At 33.2% G+C, this 25,646-nt stretch overlaps 1 long non-coding RNA gene across 1 annotated transcript; it reads right to left on the reverse strand.

The window, feature by feature from the left end:
• Positions 1-1,672: 1,672 nt before the first annotated feature.
• Positions 1,673-7,767, reverse strand: LOC147075512 (uncharacterized). The gene is made up of 3 exons (XR_015070006.1): positions 7,565-7,767; positions 7,109-7,261; positions 1,673-3,479 (listed from the first exon to the last, which is right to left on the reverse strand). It is a non-coding gene; the product is annotated as an uncharacterized LOC147075512 (long non-coding RNA).
• Positions 7,768-25,646: the final 17,879 nt, after the last annotated feature.

Below are 25,646 nucleotides of genomic sequence, written 5' to 3' on the forward strand. Positions count from 1 at the left end.
ACCTACAGATCTTTTCAATGTTGGCATTTAAAATAATTCTAGGCCATTAGGTACTACTAAGTGCACTATAGTTAGGAAGGTAGCTAAAAAGTATAGTATAAATATAGTATAAATAAAAAAATATAGTAAAAAAATATAGTATAAATAAATTAAATTAGCTACAAGAATTTTATACTACAAATTGCTATAACAATATTATTTTCCAATATTATACAAAATAATTACTATACTTTAAAATAATTATATTACAAAATAATTACAAATGTTAGTTATAAAGTAAAAAAAATCTCGTTATTCCTATGTGTCAATTAAGGAATCCAATCCCGAGATTGGTAGTTTTTTCGATAGTAAATATATCATTTTTATATACTTATAAAATATAAAATTATATATATTTTATATATAAATTATATATGATTATATAATATGATTGAAATTCGAGTACATTTGGGTTATTTTGTAAGGGCAATAATACCCTTACAGAAAAATTCCAAGATTATGACGTGTGAACCTAGTTTACTTGAAACTAACCAGAATGGACTTGGTTCACTTTGTTTGTGAACAACTCTTATAGCATTGATAAAATCGGTAAACAAAACATAGTATACACTGTTTTAAGACATTTAGTATGAAAATTGTGTTCGTTAAATCTTGGAATTACATATTAGGTTTAAATCATTGCACGCTAAAGACGCACCAAGCGCGTAACGGTGAAGTGGCCATTCGATATAATTAACACGCTATTTAAATGTAGTAACTATCTCTGCTCAAGTGCCATGACTTCAGTGACGTCTAACTGGTTTAAATAATCGGATTTATTATTCTTCCAATGTTACAATTACGTACAGCAGTAAAAATGGTTATGTGAAGTTTTATATTTTAACTTACAAATGTCAAGTTGTTGTCTATGGTCATTGATTGACTATAGACAATAATAATAAAATGAGTCAATAATTGAATTGAAAAACCGGCTTTCAACAGTACAGTCAATCATGCGAGCAACTCCGCATAAAGTTTAATTAATGTTAATCTTAAATGTTTTAGGACAATATAAAACAATCCATGTCAAAACTGTGTCTCATTTAATCGTGCCCTGAACATTATATTATCACACACACGAAGCAATCTTCTACATACAAAAAATAGACGTTATATCTTCACAACTTACAACAATAGGTCATAACGTCTATAGTTATTTATTATCCGCGAGCAAACGGCGATTCCACGAGTGACGTGTGTAGATACATACACGTCACTAACAGAATGATTTTTTACACATACCGATTGTTTGTGATTGATGAAAAAATCAACTCGAAAGATTCGGGATAATGTTTACTAATCACGGAATTCATAGGTATCGAAAATTGTCCGGGAGGGATCCCGTGATGGACTCCCTAGTGTCAATACGCTCAGATGATATGCCACAAATACTAATTTGTCACATAAATACCAGTGGCCAATACTACCAACATGATGTTTGACAGACTGCATAATTGGTACGTCTTCATAAACGTCATAACATAAATATAAAATAAAGGATAAGTTTGCGAGTATCTATACGAACATACGTTAGGATTAGAAGGTTATAACACCAGTATGTCTTTGTATGATTTTTAAGACTACTAGATGTTGAGCAACTATATAAAAGTACATTGCTTTTATAAGGTTTTTCACCAGTATGTGTCATTTTATTTCTCTTAAAATTCACAAAGTTGCGACCATCTATATGAAAATACATTGCTTGTTAGGTTTATCACTAGTATGTGTCATTTTATTTTTTTAAGATGACTATATGTCGATGAATATGAATATGAAGATGACTATACGAACACACATTGCATTTATAAGGTTTTCCACAAGTACGTGTCATTTTTTCTCTCTTAAGATCACCAAGTTTCGAGCATCTATATAAACATGTTTAAGATGACTAGATGTCGAGGATCTATTGCCATAAAACATTTTATTTATAAGTCATCTTAAGTTAAGTTAAGTAACATCTATATGACCATACATTGCATTCATAAAGTTTTTTCACCAGTATGTGTTATTTTATGTCTTTTGAGATAATCAAGTTGCGAACATCTATATGGACATACATTGCATTTATAAGGTTTTTCACCGGTATGTGTCGTTTTATGTCTTTTGAGATGACCAATTTGCGAGCATTTATATGAACATACATTGCATTTATATGGTTTCTCACCAGTATGTGTCATTTTATGTCTTTTGAGATAACCAAGTTGCGAGCATATATATGAACATACATTGCATTTATAAGGTTTTTCACCAGTATGTGTCATTTTATGTGTTTTGAGATGACCAACTTGCGAGCATCTATATGAACATACATTGCATTTATAAGGTTTTTCACCAGTATGCGTCATTTTATGTGTTTTGAGATAACCAAGTTGCGAGAATCTATATGTACATACATTGCATTTATACGGTTTCTCACCAGTATGTGTCATTTTATGTCTTTTGAGATAACGAAGATGCGAGCATCTATATGAACAAACATTGCATTTATAAGGTTTTTCACCAGTGTGTGTCATTTTATGTTTTTTAAAATCACTAAGTCGCGAGCATCTATATGAACATACACTGCATTTAAAGAGATTTTTACTAGTATGTGTCATTTTATGTCTTTTAAGATGTACAAGTTGCGAGCATCTATATAAACATACATTGCATTTATAAGGTTTTTCACCAGTATGTGTAATTTGATGTCTTTTGAGATAACCAAGTTGCGAGCATCTATATGAACATACATTGCATTTATAAGGTTTTTCACCAGTATGTGTCATTTTATGTTTTTTAAGATCACTAAGTCGCGAGCATCTATATGAACAAACACTGCATTTAAAGGGTTTTTCACCAGTATGTGTCATTTTATGTATCTTAAGACCACCAGGTTGCGAGCATTTATATGAACATACACTGCATTTATAAGGTTTTTCACCAGTATGTGTCATTTTATGTTTCTTAAGGTCATAAATTCGCGAGCATCTGTATGGACATAAATTGCATTTATAAGGTTTTTCACCAGTATGTGTCATTTTATGTGTTTTGAGATGACCAAGTCGCGAGCATCTATATGAACATACATTGCATTTATAAGGTTTTTCACCAGTACTTGCATTTTTATTTGCTTTAATATTACAATGTTGAGAAAATACGATCACTTGATTTTGATCATCAATCACGTCCATGTGAGCAATTTTGTGAGTTTTTAGAGCACTTCTGCTATCAAAAACTGCGCTACAAATGCAGCAAATTAAATTAAGTGAGAAATGGATTACTCTCCTCAGAATTAGGCGAAGTTCCTTCGGAGTATCGCGTTCTAAGATTTCTTTTTTAATGTCTTTCTCATCTATCGTGACTTCTGAATACTGCATCATTCTATCCTGGATTCCATCATCTGAGGATTGTTGACTGTCGCCAGTATCGTGATGCTTTGTGAAAACTGCCTTGGTAGAAACCTAGAAAAAAATTCAATATTATCAATTGTTATGTGTTATAATATTCCATTTGTATTTTTTTTCCTTTTCAGCAACTGCAGACATTATTAAATAACGAAGTGAGAGTAAACTGTCAATAGTGTCGTTGGAGGGTGTGCATAGGCCTGTGACACCAACACGTAAGAGAGCACTGACCTTCAGTTGGTGTTCGTGAACGTGAAATTTTGACGACATAACTGCATATTTCAGCCTTATAATAAATACTGTCGCTAATAAAATGACGTTAACAACCTATAACAAATCCAAAGTAAGAACCAAGGAGTAAGTCCGGCAATTTATACTGACCAGTTTAGCAACTACTCAGGATGGGCTGTGTATGCCAAGAGTCGATCTTAGCGGTAAGTATTATAGATGTAGTATATAGGAATAATTAAATATATTTATAGGTATTACTGGTATGCATAACGAATTAATATGTATTTAAATGTTTAATTGTATTGTCATAAGATCACCGAGCAAATTTAATATGTCATTACTCATTGTATAGATTCGATTAAATTAATAATTATTATATAATTGCCATTATATTATAATCAAAATGACGTATCAGAATACGTAGTTTTTATATAGAGTCGTGTAAAAAGCAGCATATGCAAATGCGAATTTACGAAAATTTAATAATATAGTGCAAGGTCTCCTTCTTATAATTGCTATATAACTCCGTATGTCAGACAGAGCCAGCGCTCGGGCCAAATTTGCACACACGTTTTGTTTGAAGTATAAGGTGTAGTGAGTGGAAAAAGCACACACTAGGTGAGCAATTTTCTATAGAAAACTCCATACGAGTGAGCGAGATAATACCGTAATGCTTAAACAGAATTAATCAAAATTTTCTTGCAGAATAATTATTCGTGATGCCATGATTGATTTATATAAACTTAGATATAAGGCGAACATAATATATTAACCAATAGACTAAGATAATCTTAGGGCTTTATAACTTTATATCTATCCTTTAGACGAGTATGTCCGAACATAAATAGAGATGAAAAATCATAGTTTGTAAAGCTCAAAACTGGACGATATAACGATAAAATTTAAACGCATATCCTTACAAGTCCTGTCGATGAGCTAAGGATTAATTATGTATGTAAACTATTAACTTCTCTTATTCAAGATGTAACTATTTGAGAGGTAAAACTTTAAATCGCCCAGCGTATCTCGTCTTTTTATGGCCAAACCTGATGCCGCAAGTACATCCTAATTGCGTGTGCGGTTCTCCAACTTTCTAATTAGCGACTCTATAATATTAAGACATTATTAAGACTTTTATAAGTTAATAAAAATTAAATAAATATATATTTATAAACAGATTTGGACTTTAATACTCAATAAAATTCTACGAATAAGTTCGTATAATTATAAATATAAACTATATATATATTTTTTACAGTTTTTCTAAGAATTATAAATTATACAATATATAAATTATATGTAACCTTGAACATAGAATAATAGTAGTGCAATAACAAAACATATCGTAATACTGAACGTGAGTTTTATTAGTTAAAATAACTGTAGTGAAGCACCATCATCGAATGTTTTCACTATGTACTCCAAGATCCTCACATAGATGACCCCCAGATCACATAGCTGAGCTAGTCGAATCTGGGTGACTGTCACCTGCCTAGCTTAAGGGCGAAACAAAAGTCACAAAAAATATTCAAATCTCATCAGACAACCTCGATCAATAGTATAAACAATATTTTAATATCATACTTCGAAATTCCACATCATTTAATAGAACACTCACTACACGATAATCTCCATATTGGAGAAAGTGTTGTGGGGTGTGGGAATGACTATTAGACAACAAAACTCAAAATTACTATATCCAGTCAAAACTTCTACGGATGATTTCAATATTTCGTGAATTTGGAATATTATTATTAAGCATCCCCATAATTAATTTGTGAATTAAATTAATGACGTTTGGCTTGCCCACTCTTGCGGCACATCCCACTTTCGCCTATTAACTATTGGTCGTTAGATTTTCCATAAACTTTTGATTGTATAATGTAAGGTATAGTAGGGTGAGAGGTGCAATCACGTATCCATACTAAAAATACACACTACATACAAAGAGAAGTGGACAAAAAATATCTTACTTAAGAGATGAATTTTTATCCACTGCACATAACTACATTCGTGAAAGATGAAAAAGGCAATCGACATTTTGTATTTCATGGCAGGTGAAATATTATAATTAGGTACTACATTAAATCACCGATTTCGTGATATTTCAACTCGATTCGTATGAAATACCATTACCCTCTGTTTTCAAGATTCCACAATGGTAAAAAAGAGTTTCACTTTTTGCTTAAATAGAACTGGCGAAAGGGTTAATCGTCAAACCGACCTGTAATACTGCGCATCCTTTTTGACACTTATGATCAGTATTTAGACAGGCAAATCATGAATAAAGTGACGATCGAACAGCGATTCAAAGATATAAATAATGTTTTACTTAAGCGATGACGCTTGGTTTGTTAATAAACAAAATTGGCGCATATGGGGTCCAATCCGGAGGAGAACAGATTTCTTTACATAAAAATAATGCACTAGCTTGTGCGGTTTACATGCTGGTGGAATCATCGGACGTCATTTATTAAAAAAGAGGTGGGAGCTCGCGTTACGGTCAATGGAGATCATAAGGCACTGGCCCATGATCAATGATATTTGTTGCTGTTGCACGTATGGATGGGATTGATCCGTACAGGATGTGGTGTCAACAGGATGAAACTACGTATCAGGATACGACCGCAACCATTGATAATATATTGCATCAGGTTTATTTATGATATGAACCTGTCAATTTGCTGCAAAAGTCGTGCGATTTGACTAATATGGAATATTTCCAGAGAGGCTAGGTGACGCTGATAAGCCATACACAATTGACGCCTTGAAAACCAACATTGTTAGTGCTATTGTAATATACGCCAGCAGTGCTCGAAAAGTGGCCCAAAACCGGAAGTACAGAATGCACTTCGTCAAGAACTCCGCGGTGGCCATATACCACAAAATTAATATAGTTTTGAATGCAAATTCAAAGATTGGATAACATAATTGACTGATAATTGAAATATGTTCACTCTGCAACTGTGCTATGTTTATTCCTGATATTTCTTGATAAAATAACTAATGATCACCTAAATAACGTAACGATGGCCGAGCAGCTTACGCGTCGGGATGCGTGCGATAAACCTCCTCTTTGCTGGAAGCAATTTTTTTTTAAACAATATAACAAATGAACTTTTTTTTTTTACATATCTTACCTTGCATGACTTAAAAGGCACTTACGGGAGATTAATTTACCGTATAGTGGATCGCAATTTAAGATACCTATTGACAATAAAATTGCTTTACATTCGAATGATTGTGATGTATAAATTATCATAATTAAATACTCACGATTTAACGAAAGATGTACAGACCAACACATATATTGTATTAACATATTATTAGTGTAAGCTAAAACCAACAAATGAAACAAGTTGGAGCGAATTAATAATGGTGTAATGAGTTTCAAAGATGCATTTTCAAATTTCAACCTTCTATATTATAAGACAGCACACATTATGTCTACTTACGATTGGCCTGTAATCTGAATGCGAACAACCCGGTTGAGGGTATTCATCATCATATAATGGGTGTAAAACATATTCTTCAATAATCTCGCGCTTGACGACGGCTTGTTGATCATCTGTCTCAGATTTTATATTAGAGAGGTCAGCCATTGGGCACTGAAAGAAGTAATTATTTTATTTTGTAAACACGGTAAAACCAGTTTCTGTTCTTGTAACATCCATAAACAATGTATAATAATTATATTTAACATGATTAAGCAGATAACCTAACCTATAATATCACAGATGTATCGTAGCTGTCAAATTCCTTAATCAAGTATTCTTTTGAAACAAAGTTTAATGTCATCGAATGTCCTTACATAGTTTGTAAAAAAGCAACATATTATTATAATAGTATACTTATCGTTATTAATCTCAATCTAAAAAAATTGTAAAAGAATTTAGTCTCCAAAAACTAACCTCGAAATTGCAACTTGAAACGTCCGCATTCTCTTGCGTAACATGAAAGCGAGGGTCCGGGTTGTTTGGGTGGCTAGTCAGCGTATCAAACAAAGGCTTGCCTTCTATATCTGAGTGTCCTCCATCACATTCTTGCTTTACATCCATGTTAAGGGTATATTTTCCAAAAGCAACGCGTTACGTGACAGACAGGATACTTTCAAGGTAATGTTAGAATAGTGTTGCCGCAATACTGAAAAGTATTTTCGTGAGAACTACCTATAATAAAAATACACACTTGACACGGAGACACACTTTAATAATATGTATGTTTTGTTGTCTAAACACAACGATGGTACGAATATGATCATCAGCATTTCCTCAATCATAACGAGAACAGCGCATCTCAGTATAAAATAACAAATAAATCAAGTTGGGTTTTTTTCTCCTATAATGTCAACACTGACGATATCTTTTCTCGGTGACGGCTCCACTCTCTCCTAGTGTCCAGCGACAGGACATACGTTTTAGTTAAGATAAGGCCATCCTCCCACGGCGCAACTGAAGTCCGACGGAACTGAAACTAAAATTCCAGCCAGTATCTAGCTAATGTATTTCAATGGCGGCTCGCTGACGGCGAGACTGGAATCTCTCAGCTTCAAAACGGTCGCGAAGAGACGCGACATGCTAGTCGCGCGGTCTCTGAAGTTTCCAGTCACCGTAAAACAGTGGTACCAACATCATAAGATTTCGGTGAAAAATCATATTTTCTTACCAAAATTGGTTAAATATTAATCGGAAAATTAAAATAACATTATGTAAACGCTGCAGCGCGCATGTTGTCAGTTTTTGTTCAACACAGCTGATAGTCCAGTTTGACAGTTTGAGATTATGTGATTATTATTTCAACTGGGTTTCAGTAGCGCCGTATGCGAAGCATCGCATTGGTCAGTTTATGAGTTCCTTTACAAACCAGTTCCATCAGATTTCAGTTGCGCCGTGGGAGGATGGCCTAAGTGTTCTACGTTTAGTCGGTGTTCTTGTCATTAGCATCTGTACCATAATATCTACAAAATTTAATAGGTACATTCTTGTTTATCAGATAATAGCTACACGGAATATTATTCACTGCATTTCGGCAATACTTATATAATAGGTACTACAACAGAACAGAAAGTTGTCAAGTTGTCTCTAGCACATTGCATACGATTGTTGATACGCAAACATGGAAGTTAAGCGAAAATGTGATAGAGACCAATCTGGTACTGAAGACAAGTTTGATGTAACAACTAGCCATCAAAACAGCACTGACACGTGCACCTATATAAAGCAGGAGAACTCAGACGATTTCAGTTGCGATTTTGAGGTTAGTTTTTATTTATTAAGTCCTTTCCTGTGATTTTTTATAATTATTTTATCAGAATACCTACGATAAGTTTATTTTTTTACAATTTGTTTAAGAACATACGAGGATGTCAAACTTTCTTTCAAAAATCTTTTGACATACCTACATATAGACAGCTACCTACCTCAATTATATAAGTAAGTATTGTTATAAAATAGGTACGCGAGTTCAAAATTGTTTTTTTATATGATTACAAAAATGTATAACGTTTCTTTCAGAACCCGACAACGCTTCTCGCTGAAATTAATCCTGAGATTGACCTCCAGCTGGTTGACGTTAAACGAGAGTTCGTTGCAGACGCAAAACACACATTCCATGAAGGTTCAAATAGACTATATGACGATCGGGCACATATATGCTCAGAGCGTTTTAGTGTCTATGATCAAATCTATGCCATTCCGACATTTATACATACATATTGTATGACAGCTATGACATCGTATTTACACTCTGTGACACCCTGTGACACAGGACGCCAACATAAGAAACGGGTTTTTCGACATATATATGACCGATCGTCATGGAGTGTATTTAAAGCATGATGAAGATCCAACACCTGGATGTTCGCATTCAGATAACGGACCAGTACAGCAGGTACCTAATTGTATATAATGCGATATTTTCTTCCATTATCTATGTATCCTATCACAGCTTTGTGACTAAATTTCAAAAGGTACATATTATCCTCGTCTCGGTTACACACGCTTCGTACAACTACAGTATTTGAATGTGATGTCTGTCACTGATGATGACCAATCGACCTAATCTGTCAGAAAGTACTTTTGTCATAACATTATTGTTTGTATGTAGCAGAATAATGCTGCGATGACATTATGCTCACGTCACATGCTGGCATGTCGACTAAGTTAGTCTGTGGTTTCGTCATTCCGCAAAATATTTTGAATGGTCTAATTTCAATAAACTTTAACAGTTTATACGTGTACGTACTTAAAAATTACTTGCGTCATTTCATCCATACATAATATTGTGAACAGTATTTCTCCAACTTAAGATACGAGACACTGAGCATATCTTTATGCACAAGCATTTCTCAAACGAGTGATCCCACTGTTCAGCTGTCAAAATTAGATCCCAGATTGCCCGTAAAACAACATAGGTAACTATAAGGTCTTTCTCGTTTCATATTTAATTATCAAAAAATAGAAAATCAAATTTTAACCTTTCATTGTTTTTGTTATAAATATACATTCCTGTTATTCGTCAGTTCGTCACTGTTCTGGCAGAAGACACTAATTCGAAAAAATTACATTGAGTTAGTTATACCAAAGTGTTCCTTATTTCAAACATTACCGTCTGGAAACCTTCTTAATAAATAAACAGTCTTTATTTTAAAGTCATCCTTTTTTACGATTACTTAATAAACTCACATGATAGACCATTTCAAATATGTTATCAACTTCTAAGTCAAATTACTCAAAACTAGTATTCTCCAGTAAGTGTGTTCTGCCAGAACAAAGCGAGTTATCAAATTCAAACTATTTCTTCATGCAAAAAACGCTGGTAACATCGATTTCCAAAAAATGTCTTATGTAGCATTGAGCTATAGGTACATTACGTTTGTGGAAGATGTGTTTATGTTAGTGTAGTAATTATGATGTACCTCATCTATCAAAATCAAACCAATCCCATATTCAAGACAACTGCAAACCAGCAGACAATAGATTAGAGATGGTCATACATGAAGTCAACGATAACCTCTTTCTTGATTTTCATAATTAAATAAAGTACCACACCATAGTCACGTTCTCACATATATCGAGTAGGTTTATAGAAAGTGTTAAATGACATTACAATAATTAATTTGTACACAGTGGAATTATAGATCTGAAAAACACGGTTTCTGATAGAAGACGCGTTTTATAAAATGATATAAGTATCTATTAATAATTATGATTATGTCAAGCCTTTTAAGATTGTGCTTGATTTAAATTGAAGTATGTTCGGGACTCCAAAAATCGAAGTAATAACAAAGATTATGTACCTTTTTGCACCACCCAGCACCACAGTCGGTTTTAATCGATCGACCACTCCGTGCAACGCCAACTCAAGTTTAAGCCCAAGCAATCGGAAACTTCCCGACAACGAGTGGTCCTACCTCTCCTGCGCCTCCCACTGCTTACCAATCATTATTCTATATTAATATATAATATTAATATAATACATAAAAAATTATTTTAAAAAAAATATATATTAATAAATTTAATAAAAATAGTGACGATATAGCTATGCGTATTTTCTATAGTTTTTAATATTATTTTTACCTGTGGTATTTGCCAATCGATGCGCAAACGTCGCAACTCGTGCATAAACGTGATAAGTGATCGTAGATATCGTGAGATATCTTAAAGATATCGTGAAAAACCTTTTAAATGTGATAAGTGCAATTACTCGTGCACACATCCAAGTAACATGAAAACACACAAAATGAGTCATTCTGGTGAAAATACATTTAAGTGTGATAAATGCAATTACTCATGCAGACAATCTAGTGGCATGAAAACACACAAAATGACACATTCCGGTGAAAAGCCATTTAACTGTGATAAATGCAAATACTCATGCACGACGTCTAGTAACATGAAAAGACTTGACATGACTCATACTGGTGAAAAGGTATAATGTGATAAATGCAATTACTCATGCATAACGTCTAGTAGCATTAAAATAGAGAAAAAGACTCAATCTGGTGAAAAGCTACCTAATTTAAAGAATTACTCTTGCATAAAATCTGGTAGCATGAAATTGCATAAAAATACTTATTCTGGTGAAAAACCAAATGTGAAAGAAAGTAAAAATAAAAAAGAAAGAAAAAATGAAAAGTGAAATGTGTATAACAAAATTAATTATACCGACAGTCAGGTACCATAAAACATCACAAAAACACGCATCGTTTGTCAATTTATCGCTACGGCCGTATGTTGTAGCTTAGTCACTTGAAAATGCAAAAATAAATATATAGGCGTATTTCAAAAAAATACTACCTTATTCTTAGGTCAATGATCATTATAAAACTAACATTATTCGTAGGATGTTTATCACATTTGAATGGACAAAGACATAGCTTATAATCATTATCTTTAGAATTATCTTCAAATGTGTTAATCGTGCCCATTTTTCAATAACAAAATGCCTAATTCTTGTCAAAATTGGGATCAAAAAGATTATAAAATATATTTTTTATCGTAAATAAGTCACTATATAATGTTGATATTAATTTTAATCATAATTTTGAAAATGCGTTTAAAAATTTATAAATCTAAAAAATCTTAACACCACTTCACATGGACGTATTGAAATATGACTATATTATAAAACATCAGAGCGAGAGGATTAAAAGAATACTATAATAAGGCTTCAAAATTATATGAATAGATTATCTACAACGTTTAAGGAATGTCCAGGGTTATGCTCTGAAAATTCCATAAAATCTCCGTTATGACCTACGCTTAGCATGTGGGCCGTTAAGTCAAAAGTAAACTTTAAGTATTTTTTTTTTTTGATAATTTACAATTTCAACTGTATTCATTATTAAATATGTATCTGAAAACATTGAAAAGAAATATATTTTTTATTTTAAGTACAAAGTAAACTTACAATTGTAAAAAAATGTTATGAATTGTCAATTTGTCAAAGGACCCTATCTCATTATTAGGTAAGTAATATTAAGATATTATTAAAATTTAGTTTCTTTTATTTTGTTAACTGTCAATTCATGGTGGAACTGCATTGTATTGTTGTTTTTATTTAATAAAACGCATTTTTTTTGTAGTACTTATTCCATTTTTTATTAACAGATTAGAACCGGTTTCGTCCGCCTCAGATGGACATTTTCAACTGAATACATTTTTTTAAAACAATATTTATCAAACAAAATCCAAAGCGACAGAAATAATATAACAATAGGTACATAAATAATTATCCGTCCAATAATACCTTCCCAATAACAGATTAATTTAAAATTAATGAGGTTGGACATTAATATTTCATACTACATCAGTGGCATTAAACAAATTCTTTTAAATATTAACAAACCACAAAATATAAAACAATCAACACTTACAATAACATTAATATCAACAAATAATTATGAATAGTCAAAATTTACAATAAGAATTTATAAAAAATTGTAAAATAAACGTCAAAAGTGAACTTACAATTGTAAAAAAATGTTATAAAATGTGAATTTGTCAAAGGACCCCGTCTTATTATTAGGTAGGTAATATTTAGGTATTATTAAAAATTAGTTTATTAAGTTTTCTATAAAGTACTTAAGAGATTTTCACTAATTCATAGTTTTAATATTTTTTATATATTTTTTTAAAAAACATCGATTTTTATCAATTTTTTATGTGTGCTTCGTATTTTTGCGCTAGGTGCCTTGCACTTATATTCTGTACACAAGATTGCTATCGAGGGTAGTTTTTCATTTTTATATTGAAGTATTAGCACGCATTGTAACATTTACAATAAGTTAGCCGTCTAAACAGTAAAACTGTCTATCGCACTATAAACTTTAACACAGAGAGGTGCTGTTAAAACATAGCCCTTATTGTAACAATTATAACTAACTTATTGTAATTGTTACAATTCATACTATTACTTCGATACAAAAAATGGAAAACTACCTTCGATAGTTGCTGATATCAGTCTTGTATATATAAAAGAACAGATGCACTGGTAGGTAAAGACATCTCCTTAATTGAATCGTAATACAAGTGACGTCACTAATTACGAACACTTTACAACTGTCATCGTAATTTCGTTTATGCCTGTAAATTATTGGTGTTTAATGTTCTATGCATGCTCCTCTTAGTTGTTAAGAGTTTGCCTTGTTATGGTATTAATAGTTATGTCCAAAGAGATTGGAATTGGTTCAGTCTAAATAAAATGTCAGCCGACGGAAGTTTTTGTTTTGAATGATTGAGAATGATTTTTATACGTTTGACAAGTGGAAGGTACCTGCTGAGTATGACGATAGCTTGGTTAAGAACTTTATTTAGTGACAATATGTATTATATTATTATTGTATACATGTATAAATAAAGAAAATCGGAAAATTATTTGGTTTTAATCGTTTTTATTCACACTATCCCATTCAATATAAGTAGCACCGGTTCGCACAAGGAAACTACCTACATTAATATGAGGTGCATCATTGTAACCCATATTGATATTGCCATCTCCCGTCAGAGCGTAGAAAATGCATTCGCTTTCTTCTCTCGGTATGCTGGTTGCTGGTCATCGTCTGTTATTTGGACTTGGGAGTGAACAAATAAATACCTCGGAATGGTCTATACGGCGATTTTTATTTGTTTTATACTTTTACTAATTATGACATTTTTATATTTTTTTCGAAACGCGAGATGTATATTATATTTACAGTAATGTAATGTCATCTCTGGAGGCCTAAATTTATTCGCTTTTGATCTCGCTTTTCAGCGAGAAGCGCTTTTTGATACCGCTGTCAGCGTTACGCGCTTTAGCACTGCAAGCCATCTCCCACCATAAAAGCGGTGTACACAAACAAACACGGCCTCTCTAGACCCCCAGAGGAGACATCCCCAAATGGGGGCAATTCGAAGGCGTGACATTATGACGTCATCTTTCAAATAAGAAAAATCGGAAACTCTCATTTTTAATCAATTATTGATGTAGAAGTATCTTTCCAGAACGTATATTCTTAACGGTCATCACTTTAGTACGTTTCCATTATTTTCATTATCCAAATTAATAAGGAAGACATTGCATGCATTAAACATTTATCGGGGGCTACCTATTTCCAATTCATAATACGGCGAACATTTAGGTTCGTGCTGCCTATGAAGAGCGATCCTAAGCTGATGAAACCGAATTAGCGCCGTCTAGTCGGTAACTCGGTAATGAGTCAGAATAGACGTTTTACACGCCTTGAGTGTAGTAGGTATTTTTATTGTTTAATTACTAATGTTCTATTAGGTTTTGACAATTTATTATTGATGATAATATAGGGGGTTTTTTACAAACACCAACTATTCATAATTTTTTTATTGTGACCCATGGCTAGATAGAATGATAGGTAATGGAAATTTTACCTACTTTATTGTATTGTTTTGTTATATAAGTTAGAGTTAAAAGACGTATTCATTGTCAGTGTTTATTTGCTTTCTGGTGAGTGCTTGAAGATGCCGAAAGGCGAAACCCGGGTCGCAAATAACACCGTCATGACATACCTCTTGGTCTTGAGACCCGAAGGAGAACCAGCCATCGAAAAAAATATTTCTTAGAGAAGTATTAGTCTATTCAAAAAAAAAAAAAAATTTTTAGGTTTTTTATTTTATAACAAGTAAAATATAGGTACTATATGCGCATATGTGGATATGAGGGGGTCAGAAGCATAGGCAGCTTTCTGACAAAAAATGACTTTTTAACCTATGAATGCAGAATCATAAAGCTAAAAATTCTGCACGTTGTGAGCTGATGTTTTACTTACAAACTTGGCTTTCTACCATAGAAAATCGTTGTTAAAAATTAGCTTCAGAAGCAAACCCAGCTTTCTTCACTCTAAATGTTTCATCCCATACAAAAAGTCACGTGACAAAATGGCGGCTCAGTACATTTTGGCGGTTGCCGCGCGAGTTTTCGCTACGGCTTATAATCGTGATTATTGTGCTAAAATTGTGAATCAAAGTGTTAAATTACAAAATTTTGAAAGATGGAGAGTCACCCTTTGTAAATAGCTTCAAATAAAACTAGGAAACGTTCAAGATGTCCAGAAAACTGGAAGAGAAACATGACTAAAATTTCGAGGTATGTAACTGTCACTTGACCAATAAGACAAGCATCAAAACTTTTTTTGTACAATGTAATTCTTACAATTTTTTTTTTTTTTAAGGTACAGTCCTAAGGAAATGCCGATTGCGCCGACATGCGACCACAACCAAAAGTCATTAAAATGTGCCAATTTAAAGATGAAGGATAATACGATGTGAAACTAATTTTAAATATTATTAATTATTTTTAATTTAAGGCTATACTTCAGTTGAGGCATGGTCTAAAAAGATCCTGTCTAGGCGATGCGCGGATTTTGCAAATGACGCGTGCCGAACGAAATATAATTTGACATAAAAATCCAACATGCGTCCATTAATATTATGTTTATTGTTATATTACTAATAATAATAGTATATTCATTGACATATTTTCTTTTTTAAAAACTTAAAATCATTAGGAATATTTTCATCCGACGCCATGACAAAACAAATCGACGTGCAGACACGTCGACTGTCGGTCAGTCTCCGAATGGCAACGCGGCCGAAATTATGTCCTACATAGTCTTGAAAATTATCAACCGTTTCACTTATGTACGCTCTTAATATCATTGTTTACCAAATAATGTATGTATTATGTTATAGGAATAATTATTACTGTAACATGTGTTTTCTTTAAGAATATTTTTATTTCAGGCTAGACTAGATTATAGATATAGATAGGATTAACATTCTGGCAATTTATTGTAATCATTATTATATAAACTGAAGTAAAACACTGTTTTGTGTCTACCACTGTCATGTATTTTAACACAAGTATATCGAATGCTTACGCATACAAACCGATGCTTATTTTCATGTGTAATGCAAACAAAAAATCCTTTCCATTGTAAGTAATATTATTAGGTATATCTTATAATTAGAAATAAATGACTTTAATAAATTTGTTTTTTTTTGTGCACGTAAAGATTTTTTTCATTTATTCAAGTTACAATATTTGTCTTTGAGTATTTTTACAATAAAAAACATGGCCGACAAGTTAAAATCTAAGAAGCAAACATGGCTTTCTTTCAAGTTGTCAAAAGCAAAGTCAGACTTCTTGATGGGTGAGAAGCAAATGCAGCCTTCTTGATATTTATTATGCATATATCTTAAACATGTAATAAAATTAATGAGTTTTAAAAGTTAAATTGACTTTGAAACACAATATTCTACTATAATGTATAGCTCACATAAATTAAATTGTAAGACTTGTTATCAGTTTTTGACGTTTTTCTCAAAACTACCCACTTGGTAGAAAGCTGCCTTTGCTTTTGGGCACCTCATATCAGGTCACACTGCAGATGAATATTACCTACTCTATAAACTTAAGTGCTCGGACGTGGTGGTTTGGCGAGCGCGGGGCGGGCAACTCAAACGTATGAACACGTCTCGACGTGTCCGTAGACAATACGCGGGGACGGGTGTTCGCGCGTGTTGTTTTGGCGCGTGTAGCTTGGTGCGGGCAAGATCGTGCATGCGGCGGGCTCTTCCCATACTGCGTGCATAGAGATGTCCGTTTTGCATGCACGAGCGCCAACGCGGGAAACGAGCGAGTAGCGGGTGTCTCAAACCATCATGAGCTTACCGCGCGCGTCAGGTGCATTTATGGTATTATCTTCGCAAAGCATAGATAGTGCGAAGTGTTGTAAAATAGGTATACGTTTTATAATTTTGCATTTTTTACTATATAAATAATATTATATGTAAAAATAATATGTTTAAATTTCAATAATTCTTAACACACATATACAATTGTATACTTATCTTACTTATATTTAATGTTACTTATATTTTTGTCTATAATTATTCAATATTCTTTCTCATTTATCTCTTTATCTAATTTCTTTGTATTTTATGTTCTTCTTGCTTTATATAATATTGTTAGGCTTAACTATATTATAATTTATATGGAAACTTTGCTGGTTGCAATATCTTTTTTCTAGTCTATTTTGTACATATTATTTTGTAATCTATGTTAATGTTTGTTTTCCTTAATAAAAAAAATAAACATAATAAAAATAAAATATATTCAGTAGGTACGTCATTTACATCCTAGATCCGGGGTGCAAAGTTATGAAGCGTATATTCTACACCTACATTCACACCATATGAACCGAAAAGTCATTTTTAAACTTAGTTTCCTTATATATTATCCAATATATAATCAAATTATATTATCGACCAAGGGTACTTGATGGAATTTAAATTAATAAATATAAATTTACCAAATAAACAGGAATTAACTGTATTAGATGACAGTATATATTCACCATTGGTGGTGTTTGAAGATGCCGAAAGGCGATACTCGGATCGCAAAAAATGACTCAAAAAGAATAGTAAAAACCTTAAATCAATTAGAATAAACTTAATCAAATATTTGCTCATGTTACTCTTATTCGAAAAATTTGTCTGGTTGTTCCCGCAGTTTCTTGTATAAGTTATAAAATGCTTCTGTTAAAGTGCTTTCCATATTGATTTCATTGTCCTCATATTTTGCTGCAAAGTTTTGCCATTTCAAATAGGAGTTTTCCAGCAAAAACTTTTCTGTGTTTATGGTTTCCTATCCCTGATTTGACGCTGAACACGACCGGACGCGCGCGGGCTACTACGGACACTCTACCCGTGCCCGTCCTCGCGCCTATTCCGTGTATTACACGCCCCATGACTACGGCCAAGCGCTAAGGAAGGTTAAGAAAACAACTTGTTCATAGGAATGGATAATTTTATTAGAACATTATACAATAAAAACAATACAAAAACATTATAAATAAGATAATAAATATATCTACACTTGAAATTATGAAATAAAACCCTAAATATATACTTTAAAATTGCTTTAAGCTGCATCCTATACCGTGTGATACAGCTCAAAGCAAAATTTTGTAAACATATATATATTGCATTTTATGCATATATACCTGGTGCGGGACTTGCATCCAGGATATCTGCACACGGATGTTGAATGGTCAAATTGAAAGCGAGAAAGATGGCTAACGTTGTCCAAACGCACCTCAGCGATCGGTTGGGGGACAACATTTCTCCCGCGAGCTGCTGGCTCTGTGTCTAGCTGCGATGTCGAGGTTAACATGTTTCTTGGCCGACCTCGTGCTGGCGGTGTTAAAATGTTGGCTACCCGACCTTCATACCGGATCATAGATTTTGCTTATCTGATTCGGTACGACAACAGTCCCATAATGTCCCTTCGGGGTAAATTTTCTTGCAATTCCGCATATACATCAGCCAACAATTATTTACGACCGCAAAGTCCACAAAGTGGTTAAAAACCCTCACAGGCCATTTGCATGTCTTGACCGCAGTCCGGTAATAAGCGATCATGCGATCGCAAAGATCAATGCCACCCATCAACATATTGTAGTGCTTTACAATGGCCGGCTGATTGACATTGATCTTCCTCTTTACTTCCTTCGACCATCGCATGCAGGTACCAACAGGAGTACTGCCGACCGCAGTGGAAAGTAATAACACGGATTTATTATCTTCCCACTTGACTACACAGACTTTGACATCCTGCCGAACCTTCTCATCCCAATTTCCCATCTGCATTGCCTTATTTTTTTTATTTCTTTATCATTCTATTACTTCTGACAGTTCCAGTTAAGAATATTTTGTCTTGAAGTACCTAGTTAACGAATCGGCGAACTTTAAACTGGTGAAAAAACGATCATTATAGACAATGCAGGAAGAGTCATTGGGGAGAGTCCGGCAGAGTAACTTGACCACACTTGCGCCCAGACCGAACTGCTTCATATCTCCATCTGATACCGTTCCCTTCCCAAGATAAAATATGTGAAAATCTAACACTTATCTATCTCTGGCCGCGAGAACAGTATTTTTAAGGGCTACAGGATTTGGCTTGTTAGGCACAAATTGCCGGTGTTCACAGCGGCCAGTGAACGGTATCATTTGCTCGTCGATGGAGTTTTGAGCAGGTCTGGGCAAAGTATGGCATATTTTTTGTACCTCACTCAAAAAGGGACTAATTTTCCAAAGTTAATCTGTGCAGCCCGTGCGATCAACAGTGTTATCTGCAAAATGCAAGTGATTCCGTAGTTCGAAGTACCGGTCTCTGGGCATTGCTTGATTAATAATTGGAATGCTTAGATCATAACACCAGTACATTCGAGTCTGCGGAAACTTCAACGTACCCATCATAATTTGGATACCGGTCCCTTTATTGCGCTGAATATAAATTTTCTCCTCGAGACTTTTCTCCTCCACAGTTCACCTTGAGAGGTGGTGGGACCTGGCAAGGCAAACTGTGGGACTCATTTACATATTAAATCATGTTTAGCTTTGTCAAGGGGCAACTGTCGTATGTCCAGTTGTAGATTTGGCTATTGAGGACAGACCAAAATGGTTGGGTCTCCAACTACTCCCCCAGGGGGGCACCCACTCAGGGTCTACGAATTATGTTCGTGTCACTGGTTTGATTTACAGTAGGTTATGATTTGGTTTTTAGTCTCAAAAAACGAGGGCATTACACAATTCGTCGTCGCAAATTAAACACTTTCAACCATATAATAAAATTATGTTATAATAATGATACAGGCTATGTCTCAAACTGTGTTAACTCCACATGTTGGCATAATTTTTGTAGGCTACATTTCTTACGATTATACGAGATATGTTTACAATATATCCAAATTTATAAAAACGTTTATGTAGGTACTTACTTTCCATGAATTCCATCAACAGCTCTATCTGATACCTATGGGCCATTGAAATTTTGTTAATTCTGTAAAGGAATAAATAAATACACTTTTAGTATGATACCTACATATTATTTAATAAAAGAGACACAGTATAATATTTGACATCAAATCTGACTTACCGACGTATCTGTTCCTATAAAAGTTTTTGCGCGCGCGGAATAGCCGTCAGATGAGGGCATAGACAAAAATATAATGCAAACAATAAGGCGATCATATATGTACACCCGATTTTTGGCAATTATTAGGTTGCACTATTGGACACAGGAAGGAGTAGTACACTTCCGCGGAAGCGTCAGAGAACACACTATCCTGTTATGACTACTCACCACTACTCACTTCGGCCATGCTTCATCCGGGGATTGGCCTCCTGGCGTAGTTTATAGTGTTTTAAGAGATTTATTATTAATATCGTGTTCGTTCAATCTTGGAAAACATAGGTTTTATGTAGAAAATATAAGTGCAAAAATACTTTTATTAATTTATTTAAGTAAAAAAATACAAGTGTGATTAAAATAACATAACATTGTGTTGACAATGACTACAATACATACTTATAATAAAATTCACAAACATTCCGAGTTTCTGTCAATTGCTATTCATTTGCGAATGTGTTTGTTTTAAAATTCCACGATAAAATTAAAACACAGTACCTACTTACATACAAAAAATTCGGCACTGAAACAAGTGCGTACATGTACATCCTTGGCATTGGCGGACGCTGCTCGCGTGCCAGGACTTCAGTGGCGTCTAACTGGTTATAGAAAGAAGGATTGATTATTTTTCTAATGTAATTACAATAACGCGCGTGTTTGAACATGTACCTAACCGAAAAAAATATATTTGTTTAAAAACGGTACATGTTCAAACACGCGCGTTACTATGATCTTAATCCCTACTTTATTTATCGTTTGTCAATTGATGGCAACGACCGTATGTTGTAGCTTAACCACTGGGGAATGCCAAAAGAAATGGCGTATTTCAACAAAACACTACCTTATTCTTAGGTCAATAATTATTATAAAGCAATCATTATTCGTAGGATGTTTATCAAACGTTAATGGTCAAAGACATAAGCTATAATTAAGTATCTTTAGAATTATCTTCAAATGTGTTAATCTTGCCCATTTTTTGTATAATAAAATGCCTAATTCTTGTCAAATTTGGGATCACAGAGATTATCAATATATTGTTTTATCGTAAATATTTCACTATAATAATGTCAACATAAATTATACTGATGGTTTTATAAATGCGTTTAAAAATTAATAAATGTAAAAAATCTTAACACAACTGCACATTTATGTACTGAAATATGACTATATTCTAAAACATTAGAGCGAGAGGTAAAAAAGAATCCTCTTTTATGTAATAAAAATAATTTATGCTGTCATCAAATGTTTAAAATACATATAAAGGATAATATAGCTTCAAACTTATATAAATAGATTATCTACAACGTTTAAGGAATGTCCAGGGTTGTGCTCTGAAAATACCATAAAAGCTCCATTTTGACCTACGCTGAGCATATGGGCCGTAAAGACAACTAGATGTCGAGCATTTATATGAACATGGAATGCATTGATAAAGTTTTTCACCAGTATGTATAAATGTATGTCTTAAGATTATTTATTAGATGAGCATCTATATGAAAATACATTGCATTTATAAGGTTTTTCACCAGTGTGTGTAATTTTATGTCTCTTAAGATCACCAAGCTGCGAGCATCTATATGAACATACTTTTACATTTATAAGGTTTTTCACCTGTATGTGTTTTTGATATAAGCAATGACAAAGCTTCTATATATACATACATAGCATTCATAAGGTTTTTTATCAGGACGTAAGTGTCACTTAATGTGTTTTGAGATGACCAAGTCACGAGCATCGAAATTCTCGAAAAAATCGAAAAGGTTTCTCACCAGTTTGTCATTTTATATTTTTTAAGATCACTAAGATGCGAGCATCTATATGAACATAAATTGCATATATAAAGTTTTTTACCAGAATTTGTCATTTTATGTGTTTTGAGATGACCAAGTTGCTGTGAGAAAATACTCACAACGATGAAAATACTTTTCATTTATTAGGTTTTTCACCAGTATGTGTCATTTTATGTTTCTTTAGACTACCAAGTTGTGAGCATCCATATGAACAAACATTACATTTGTAAGGTTTTTCACCAGTATGTGTCATTTTATGTCTCTTAAGACCATTAAGTCGCGAGCATCTATATGAACACGCATTGCATTGATAAGGTTTTTCACCAGTATGTGTCATTTTATGTTTTTTTAGATTGCCAAGTTCTGAGAATACATATGAACATACATTACATTTGTAAGGTTTCTCACCAGTATGTATCATTTTATGTTTCTTTAGACTACCAAGTTGTGAGCATCCATATGAACAAACATTACATTTGTAAGGTTTTTCACCAGTATGTGTCATTTTATGTCTCTTAAGACCATTAAGTCGCGAGCATCTATATGAACACGCATTGCATTGATAAGGTTTTTCACCAGTATGTGTCATTTTATGTTTTTTTAGATTGCCAAGTTCTGAGAATACATATGAACATACATTACATTTGTAAGGTTTCTCACCAGTATGTGTCATTTTATGTTTCCTTAGATTACCAAGTTGTGAGAATCCATATGAACAAACATTACATTTGTAAGGTTTTTCACCAGTATGTGTCATTTTATGTCTCTTAAGACCATTAAGTCGCGAGCATCTATATGAACACGCATTGCATTGATAAGGTTTTTCACCAGTATGTGTCATTTTATGTTTTTTTAGATTGCCAAGTTCTGAGAATCCATATGAACATACATTACATTTGTAAGGTTTTTCACCAGTATGTGTCATTTTATGTCTCTTAAGACCAGCAAGACGCGCGCATCTATATGAACATACACTGCATTTATAAGATTTTTCACCAGTATGTGTCACTTTATGTCTCTTAAGATCATTAAGTTGCGAGCATCTATATGAACATACACTGCATTTATAAGGTTTTTCACCAGTATGTGTCATTTTATGTGTTTTGAGCTGACTAGGTGTCGAGCATCTATATGAACATACATTGCATTTATAAATTTTTTCACCAGTATGTGTCACTTTATGTCTCTTAAGATCAGCAAGCCGCGCGCATCTATATGAACATACACTGCATTTATAAGGTTTTTCACCAGTATGTGTCATTTTATGTTTTTTTAGATTGCCAAGTTGTGAGAATCTATATGAACATACATTACATTTGTAAGGTTTTTCACCAGAATGTGTCATTTTATGTATCTTAAGATTAGCAAGACGCGCGCATCTATATGAACATACATTACATTTATAAGGTTTTTCACCATTATGTGTCACTTTATGTCTCTTAAGATCAGCAAGACGCGCGCATCTATATGAACATACACTGCATTTATAAGGTTTTTCACCAGTATGTGTCATTTTATGTTTCTTAAGATCACCAAGTCGCGAACATCTATCTGAACATACATTACATTTATAAGGTTTTTCACCAGTATGTGTCACTTTATGTCTCTTAAGATCAGTAAGACGCGCGCATCTATATGAACATACACTGCATTTATAAGGTTTTTCACCAGTATGTGTCATTATATGTGCTTTAAGATGACCAATTTGCGAGCATCTGTATGAACATACATTGCATTTATAAGGTTTTTCACATGTACTTGTATTTTTATTTGCTTTAATATTACTGTGTTGAGAAAATATTATGATTTGATTTTGATCATCAATCACGTCCATGTGAGCAATTTTGTGAGTTTTTAGAGCACTTCTGCTACCAAAAACTGCGCTACAAATGCAGCAAATTAAATTACGTGAGAAATGGATTACTCTCCTCAGAATAAGTCGAAGTTCCTTCGGCGTATCTTGTTCTAAGATTTCTTTTTTAATGTCTTTCTCATCTATCGTGACTTTTGAATACTGTAACATTCTATCCTGGATTCCATCATCTGAGGATTGTTGACTGTCGCTTGTATCGTAATGGTTTGTGAAAATACCCTTGGTAGACACCTAGAAAGAAATTCAATATTATCAATTATGTGTTATAATATTCCATTTGTTATTTTTTTTTCACTTTGCTTTTCAGCATCTGCAGACATTATTAAATAACGAAATGAGAGTAAAATGGCAAGAGTGTCGTTGGAGAGTATGCATAAGCCTATGACACCAACACAAGAGCACTGACCTTCAGTTGGTGTTCGGTTCGTGTAGGTGAAATTTTGACGACCGAACTGCATATTTCAGCCTTATAATAAATCCTGTCGCTAAATAAAACGACGTTAACCACACATAACAAAACCAAAGTAAGAACCAATGTGTAAGTCCCGCAGTTCATACTGACCGGTTTAAAAACTACTCAGGATGGGCTGTGGATGCAAAGAGTCACGAATAAATTATACGTAAGTATTATAGATGTAGTATATAGGATTAATTAAATATATTTATAGGTATTACAGGTATGCATAACGAGTTAATATGTTTTTAAATGTTTAATTGTATTATTAATATAAGATCACCGAGCAAATTTAATAACGCCATTACTCAATGTATAGAATCGATTAAATTAATAATCATTATATAATTGCCATTACATCATAATCAAATGACGCATCAGAATACGTAGTTGTTATATAGAATCGTGTAAAAAGCAGCATATTTTATTATTATGCAAATTTACGTAAATTTAATAATATAGTGCAAGCTCTCTTTGTTATAATTGCTATATAACTCCGTATTTCAGACAGAGCCAGCGCTCAGGCCAATTTTACACGCACGTTTTGTTATGTTATGTATAAGGTGCAGTGAGTGGAAAGAAAACACACTAGGTGGCCAATTTTATATAGATAAACCCCATACGAGTGAGCGAGATAATACCGTAATGCTAAAACAGAATTAATCAAAATTTCGTTGCGTAATAATTATTTGTGATGCCATAATTGATTTATATAAACATAGATATTTAAGGCGAACTTAATAATATATTAACTAATAGACTAAGATAATCTTAAGTTTTTATAACTTTGTATTTATCCTTTAGACGAGTATGTCCGAACATAAATAGAGATGAAAAATCATAGTTTGTAAAGCTCAAAAGTGGACGATATAACAATAAAGTTTAAA

This window comes from Rhyacophila brunnea, unplaced genomic scaffold (assembly GCF_057557595.1).
Source record: "Rhyacophila brunnea isolate RB1 unplaced genomic scaffold, BYU_Rbru_1.0 scaffold_142, whole genome shotgun sequence".
In the NCBI taxonomy this organism is placed as follows: Eukaryota; Metazoa; Arthropoda; class Insecta; order Trichoptera; family Rhyacophilidae; genus Rhyacophila; species Rhyacophila brunnea.